This window comes from Podarcis muralis, chromosome 6 (assembly GCF_964188315.1).
Source record: "Podarcis muralis chromosome 6, rPodMur119.hap1.1, whole genome shotgun sequence".
Lineage (NCBI taxonomy): Eukaryota > Metazoa > Chordata > Lepidosauria > Squamata > Lacertidae > Podarcis > Podarcis muralis.
In genome coordinates, this window is record NC_135660.1 from 92,635,059 (window position 1) to 92,643,438 (window position 8,380).

Sequence of the window (8,380 nt, forward strand, 5' to 3'; positions counted from 1 at the left end):
GTTTTTTTGATGTTGAGCTTCAGACCATATTTTGTGCTCTCCTCTTTCACCCTCATTAAAAGGTTCTTTAATTCCTCCTCACTTTCTGCCATCAAGGTTGTGTCATCTGCATATCTGAGGTTGTTGATATTTCTTCCGGCAATCTTAATTCCTGTTTGGGATTCATCCAGCCCAGTCTTTCGCATGATGAATTCTGCATATAAGTTAAATAAGCAGGGAGACAAAATACAGCCTTGTCGTACTCCTTTCCCAATTTTGAACCAATCAGTTGTTCCATATCCAAAGCTTTCCCCCCCCCCCCAAAGCTTTTTCCTATGTGTTCCTAGGAGTGCTTCTTATACTGGTTTTAACTCTCCTAAACTCAGATTGGTATTGGCATGATGTTTATTGATTTTGTTTAATATTTTTAATAAAGGTGCTAATTCCCTTTTGATATAATAAATTTCCCCTTTGGTTTAAATTTGTTGTCTGTATTAACTCCCTGGAGTGTGACCATGTCTCAAAATATCCCTAGAAATGAGTGTTAGAATTGCATTTCAGAATTGCAGGCTTTGCCTATAAATGGCACACTTCATAGCACTGCTGTGACAAAGCATCAGGTAGCCAATCACAGCTCATCTACTGCAGTATATAAACCAATGAGCATCATGGGCACATTTGGAATTTTAAAGAAGTTTCATGGATGCAACGACAAAACAGCTGCTGTTAGGATGTCAGTGGTCATAAAATGGCTGCCATGGGAGTATCATTTATTGTTTTGTTTATTTATCAAATTTGTATAACGCCCATCATCAGAAGATCAGAGGGTGGTTCACATCATAAAGATCTTAACACAAAATGCATAATAAAGCAAAACCAAACCAATAAAACCTCTCCCACAAACACATTATTTCCCAAAATGTTTGGACTGTATGTGTGCACATGCAATTTCTCTCTCTCTCTGTGTGTGTTTTCTGTATCACAGAGAGGGAGGAAGGGAGGGAAACATGAACAGAAACCAGCCAATGGAGAGACAAAACATGGAGCACTAAGCAAAATAAAATGGTGTCTCATAGAATGATCTGCCTGATATGGAGGGCCTATAGTAGATGGTAGCTTTGATGGGTCCTGCTAAAGGACACCAAGGTTGTGGCCTCAGTCCTAAGATGATAGTGGGCCTGTTTGATTTCCCTTCAAGGAAGCTTTTTCAGAGTCCGTCATGGAGAGAACCACCATGCATTGCCAAGTTCACATAGCTGGGGAGTTCTGGGCTAAAAATGACAGCGGATTAAATTAGGCAGGTGATGTAACAGCAAATGATTTTACGTCTGCCTTCTCGAAAATATTGTGCTATATTTTCATTATCACCCTTATTATAACTCATGGTCTGAGTCTTACCCTGCAGAATTGGAATTTTAGGCAGGAAATGAGTTGTGTTTTTTAACTGCTGCTTAATTTGTAGCTTTATAGCCTAATTGCATCACTTCAGGATCACTTCAGGTACTGCAAGTATTTGTATATGGTTATGTTTATTTTTAAGCATTTATGTTAGCATAAATTTGTATATAAGGTACAACTTTCTTTTTAAGGTCTACTCAAAACCTACTTAAGAATTAATATCATGACGCTGTATTACTACCTTAGAACAAGGATATGAAAGCTTTGCTTCTCTAGTTCTCTAGATGGTGTTGGACTCCAACTCCCATGAGCCTCAGCTACTCGAGTCAATGGTCAGGGATGATGAGAGTTATAATCCAACTGGAAGCTACAAGTTAGCTAGCCCTGCCTTGGAAGACTACCGGTGCTAATTCACACTCTTCTTCTCTTTCTCCCTTTTATTATCAGATTCCCATGTCATATCCCTCAGTTCCAAAAGTAATGTGGCAGGGAGGCTGCTCCCATATGGAAGCTGCAGGGAGATGAGAACCTCAGGTCCAGACTGGCTCCTTCAGCAGACAGTCAGTATGGATGTTTTTTGGATCCTGGTCACAGACTTGAACACATCATACTTTAGACATTTCAAGCGAGGTGCAAAGCAACCAGAGCATGTCATGTTTACACTGATATCCGCAAAGATTTCTATTTGAATACAGTGGTACCTTGGTTCTCAAACTTAATTCATTTCGGAAGTCTGTTCCAAAACCAAAGAGTTCCAAAACCAAGGCACGCGTTCCCATAGAAAGAAATGCAAAATGCATTCATCCGTTCCAGACTTTTAAAAACAACCCCTAAAACAGCGATTTAACATGAATTTTGCTATCGTAACGAGACCATTGATCCATAAAATGGAAGCAATGAACAATGTACTGCAGTCACACAATCAATCAGTAGCTGAACTGGATTTCACAAATTCACACAAAAAAAGCCACAAAAACGTAAAATAGCAAAAACAGACAGACCGCAGTGTAACACTCAAAACGGAAGTGTGGCACCCAAATCGGAAGTGTAACACTCAAAACTGAGTATGTTCAGCTTCCAAAGAAAGTTCAAAAACCAGAACACTTACTTCCGGGTTTGCAGTGTTTGGGTTCCAAGTTGTTTGAGTACCAAGGCATCTGAGAACCAAGGTACCACTGTACATAATGTTTGTAATCAATAGTACTGCGGAAAACCCTTTGGCGCCAAAGAGAAGTAGGAGAAATGTAAAGTTATAATTAGTTTTAGCAAGCGCAAAGAACAACAGTTTTGAAATTTTGCCGTATAGAGAGGTTTGCTGCCTGTTCCTCCTGCTGCTGTAGCAGCAGCAGCAGTTTTCCTCGGTCTAAAATGCTTGTGCCCATTCCACCTTAAATAGATTTTATCAGAGCGTGCGCTGGTAAGCCCATGCTAATATTGGCTCCAATAAAGAACAAATCAGTGCCCAACTCGACTCGTCTTATCGCACAGTCAAAACTGATGGCTGAAGAAGTCATAAAGATCCCATTTAATCTCTCGCCTATCTATCACTGTGAATGTCTTTATCCTCTTTGTGCAGTGGTAATATCTGCTCATTATGAAAGCAAAATAGATCTGGCATGAATAAAAGCGGAATGAAGTGCTCACTTTGATTTTGACAGCATGATCAGTGGAAGCAGTAATCTGTGAGAATCAAAAGGGCTAAATTATTCCATAACCATAATTTGAGGGAACAGCTCAGAGCATACACATCTGCTTTCATATATTGTGACGTGCGCTGATAAAACATCCTTCCCAATTTACTCTCTCTGTGCTTGACTAATCTTCAACAGCTCTCACAATGTCTAATCATGCCATCAAAAAGGAGAAGAAGTTCAATTGAGACTCAAATGAAAGAAGATTGGAAAACTATCTTCAATTGAAATTACATTTGTAAATGAACCATCTTTTTTTGTTGTTAGTTTTCCCCCTGCTCAGACTCTGTTATGGTAAATCTGCCTGGAGAAGTAGTTATGCGGGGAAAGAAGCAATGTGTTGTTAGAATGTATTTATTCCATTACCACTGGTGTAAAATCGGGGAGGTTTATGAGTTGCGGGGCATATTTTCAAGTGCAATATTATTTTACTTGCAGCGTGAGCCGCTCCGGTTCATTTTTCGGCCACAATCCAGAACAGAACTTGGCATACAGGATCCCCAGCTGCAGAAATCGGTGGGTGACACCCAACTAAGTCAGATTTCAGATCTGACCCAATGGATTTAAGGTAAAGGTAAAGGGACCCCTGACCATTAGCTCCAGTCACGGCCGACTCTGGGGTTGCGGTGCTCATCTCGCTTTATTGGCCGAGGGAGCCGGCGTACAGCTTCCGGGTCATGTGGCCAGCATGACTAAGCCGCTTCTGGCGAACCAGAGCAGCGCATGGAAACGCCGTTTACCTTCCCACTGGAGTGGTACCTATTTATCTACTTGCACTTCGACATGCTTTCGAACTGCTAGGTTGGCAGGAGCAGGGACCGAGCAACGGGAGCTCACCCCGTCACAGGGATTCAAACCGCCGACCTTCTGATCTGCAAGTCCTAGGCTCTGTGGTTTAACCCTCAGCGTCACCCACGTCCCTTGGATTTAAGTTACATGCCCATTAATTTCAGTGGGTCTGCTCTGAACATGACCAATGTTGGATAGCATCCAATGGGCTTAACTCCAGCCATTGCGAATGGAGATGCCATCTAAATACCAGCCAACCATACATTGCAGGGTGTTATGTGCCAAAAGTAATGGAGGTGTGCACCAGAGTAGGTCCAGGTGATGTCAGGAGACCCTCTGCCTGCAGAACCTATCACATACCTCAATTCAGGTCTTTGCAGAATGCAGGAATTCCTTCCCAATCCCATACAATTGAAAATATGCTTTCAAAAATACAATATTTTCTCATACCTAGTCTGAAAATTGCATTTGATGAAGGGTTTCTTGTAGGATGTGAAACACAAGAGCAGTCAAGTGCAACATCCCTAGAGTGGACATAAAAGGGGATGTCTGGACCAGCCAGTCAGAACTTCCTGTTTCTCCTAGGCTGGGACAGACTTCCTCTGCATGTGACTAGAGGTGGGTGTGACCTCACCTGTGCAGGTAACAAAAGAGCAGGACTGGTCAGCCATCTCACTCTCTCTGACCACATTCGTTATAGAAGCAAGATCTGCTTAGCTTAAGATGCTCTCTTGGCTTCCAGCCAAGAGAGGACAAAGGGACTGTCTCTTTATGGGATGGATTCCAGGTATATTACTTTTCTAACTTAAGTCTGCCTTCTGGGATCCATTTGTGAACAGAATGTGAGTGAGTAAACTCTTTTTATGCTTTTATAGAAGACTGTGTCGTGTCTATCTTTTTATGAGGGACTAAAGGGGAAATTACCAACGAAACTTATTTAGAGGCTTTAGCGAACCTGAGCAAACGCGTCCGCTATGCAGGTTTAAAAAGGGGAATGTTACTCTGCTAAATTATAGAACTTGATAACACAAGTTGGAAAGGATATAATCAAACAATATATCCTCTCCTGCATCCCTGAACATTCCCACACTTCTTTGCTTCACACGCCTTGCTTGGTGTGGGGAAATGTGGCCATATTTCAAAAAGGATCAAACTTTGGTGTTTTCTGACTTATTTACCAACTCTGTATTTAATAATTAAAATAATTAGAACTATATGACTACCTCACTATTAGATTGTGGTGACAATAAGCCCCTCCTTTGTGCCCTGTTCGCTGATGCACTCTTAATCAATAATTTGCTTATCAAATATCATTCCTGTGTCCATTGACTTGCTCACCACTGCATGAAGCAACATCGCCAAATCAATATGCAATTGTTACAAAAAGGGAAATGGTATTGGACTTGTGTGGCCTCTCGGCTTTCTGCCAGGTTAAATAGCGGTGACCCCATTTCCCCTCCTACCTGTCGGTTTCCAAATTCAGCCTTTGCTTGCTTCAACGTCAGAAACATAAAAGGCTTCATGGTCTCCACTGGCATTCTTTTTAGTCACACAAGCCTCAAATTTCTATATCAAATTGCTTTATGATAAGAAGGTAAAAGGTAAAGGTACCCCTGCCCGTACGGGCCAGTCTTGACAGACTCTAGGGTTGTGTGCTCATCTCACTCAAGAGGCCGGGAGCCAGCGCTGTCCGGAGACACTTCCGGGTCACGTGGCCAGCGTGACGAAGCTGCTCTGGCAAACCGGCACCAGAGCAGCACACGGAAACGCCTTATGGTAAGAAACCATTGCATAAATTCTGCAGAGGCAAGAAATGAGATGAATGGATTTGGGACGGCACCCCTGTGGATCAGCACCCTGCTTTGGGGTTGTGGAACAAATGAATAATAAACCTCCATCTTGGGACACCTTGTCCAAATGTCACCCACCGGCAGAGCTTTGATTCAGCAGGATTTTCACTCCGTAGGTTGTCTTATTTTACAAACATCTCCTATATAAATCAGCCGTTTCCCCCTGCTTTGCAATCCGCGTTGAATATCATTTTTGTTTTAATTACCGGCTTTGTCTCAGACCAAGCCCTGCGTGGCTGTTGTTGAGCCAATTATCATAAATTTCCCCTGTAACAATTAAGAATATTGGTACAGAGCTGCGTGTATTTTAAATGTTATAATTATGCTCAGCTCTTTCGTTAATTGGCCTATCTGACTCTTTACTTTTTATGCTGCTCATCTGCTCATTACCGCAGCCATTTAATTCAATTAGCACCTTAATTAGAAGAACAGCCATGTCCAATGTCGTAGGACTTGTCAGAGTACGCAGCTTGATTAGCAAAGACAAACACACTAAGCAGATCAGGCGGTAACATTTGGGGGAGGCACGAATGGAAGCCAGCCAGCTGTTGAAGTGGAAATGCCTCATGTCTTCATCCCCCAAAGCTATGCCAGGAGAGAGAACATAAAGGGAGCATCAGACTGAGGAAGAAATATAATAATTCACAGCTCTGTGACTTAAAGCACCAACATCAATAGTATGTACCTCCTGAGGGTGAGATCACCACTAAATTATTCCCCGCTCCCTTGTGCTCTATAAACACACACACACATCGCAAAATAATCTCACAGGGCACACACCCTCCAAAACACAGAAGCCATTCCTTCCGTCCTCGTTCTGTCACCAGGACATTAATGTCGCATGTTACACAAGCCAGCACCCCTGTGGCTGCGTGCCAGATCTGGTGACGAAAGCCTCCCCGTGGCCCCCGTTCTGTGGGGAAGAGGGTCCGCTTTGTTGCCGAAAGAGCGTTCGCCAAGGAAGCCTCCAATTTCCAACAGCAGCTTGAAATTCAGTTTTGTTTCTCGCCAGTCTGTTTAAATCTTTATTCCCTGCCTATTAATTCTCCTAATTAGAATTAAATGAAGCATGTTAAATTGCTAGATTAACCAATAATTAAGCAGCCAACGCGCCAATAATTAAGCAGCCGAGGCACTAATCTTTAATACACACCGGCAGCTCTTTCTTCCCCGCAGTGGCATTGGGTCGTGCCTGCTCATTTTGTTTGAAAGAAATTAAGTAGCTTGTCTTCCTTGGCCAACCTTTCCTCCCCTATCTTTTATATCACTTTATTGAAAAAGGTGTGCCTTGGGGAGAAGAGTTATATACCTTTTAAGTCAATCAGATAGGAACCCCATAGCTATCCAGATATAAAAACAGGCCACAGCGTTACAATTCAAATGAATTTTGTACTTTTGAGCGTGGTTTTTGGAAGTTGGCAACCCTAATAGGCAGAAGCGCTAGGCCCAATTTGTGTATTTGGCAACCGAGTAAATTAAGACCTAGTAGAGAAATTTGTGCTTAAGATATGTTCATATGATGCTTTTTAAAACATGTATCAAACCTTTATTCTATCCTTTTAAAAGTTAAGTAAAGTTGTGCTTTTTAGCCAAGATAGAAAACTTACCGTATTTTTTGCTCTATAAGACGCACCAGACCACAAGACGCACATAGTTTTTGGAGGAGGAAAACAAGAAAAAAAAAATTCTGAATATCAGAAGCCAGAAGAGCAAGAGGGATCACTGCGCAGTGAAAGCAGCAATCCCTCTTGCTGTTCTGGCTTCTGGGATAGCTGCGCAGCCTGCATTCGCTCCATAAGATGGACACACATTTCCCCTTACTTTTTAGGAGGGAAAAAGTGAGTCTTATAGAGCAAATAATACGGTTTACACTATACGGATAAAGTTGAAAGAACAACAATATACAAAATCAATAAAGACAATGCAAAAAACTTAGAGACGACATAAAAAAGCCAGAAGGAGGAAGGAGGGAAGTCAACTCTTAGGAGTAAATGTAAATGTAAAGTAATGTGTATATGTATAGTATGTAATCATAAAATCAATAAAGATTATCTTCAACAACAAAAAAGAAAAAAGAAAAGAAAAGAAAGAAATAAAGTTCCGTGTTTCAAACTTGGCACACGCAACAAAATTTGTCGTTTAACGTTCACAATCCAGTTCCACTCCAGATTGGGTTCATAACAACATTTAAAAAAACAAAAAACGCAGAAAAATCTAGTTTATCTGCAACTTGTAGTTTTGAATATTCATTCTGTTCCAGGCGTAGGTTCCTGTCAAAGCAACCCTATATAAATGGCTCTCCCATATGATTAGGTGGAGCTTTGGGTTTTTCCTGAATGTAATGAACTTCACACTGTGGATGGTTTAGCTGAAAGGCAGTTTCCACATAATTCACTGCTCCTACGTTCATAGACTCATAGAATTCTAGAGTTGGAAGGGACCCACGAGGGCCACGTAGTCCAACCCTTTTGTAATGCAGGAATCACAGCTATACAGTGGTACCTCGGTTTTCAAACAGCTTAGTTCATGAACAACTTGGAACCTGAACACTTCAAAACCGGAAGTAGGTGTTCCGGTTTTTTTACTTTTTTCCGGAAGCCGTTTTGCGTCCCCCTGTGTTTCCTGTTGCACTGCTAATTTGCGTCCCCCTGTGTTTCCTGTTGCGCTGCTAAT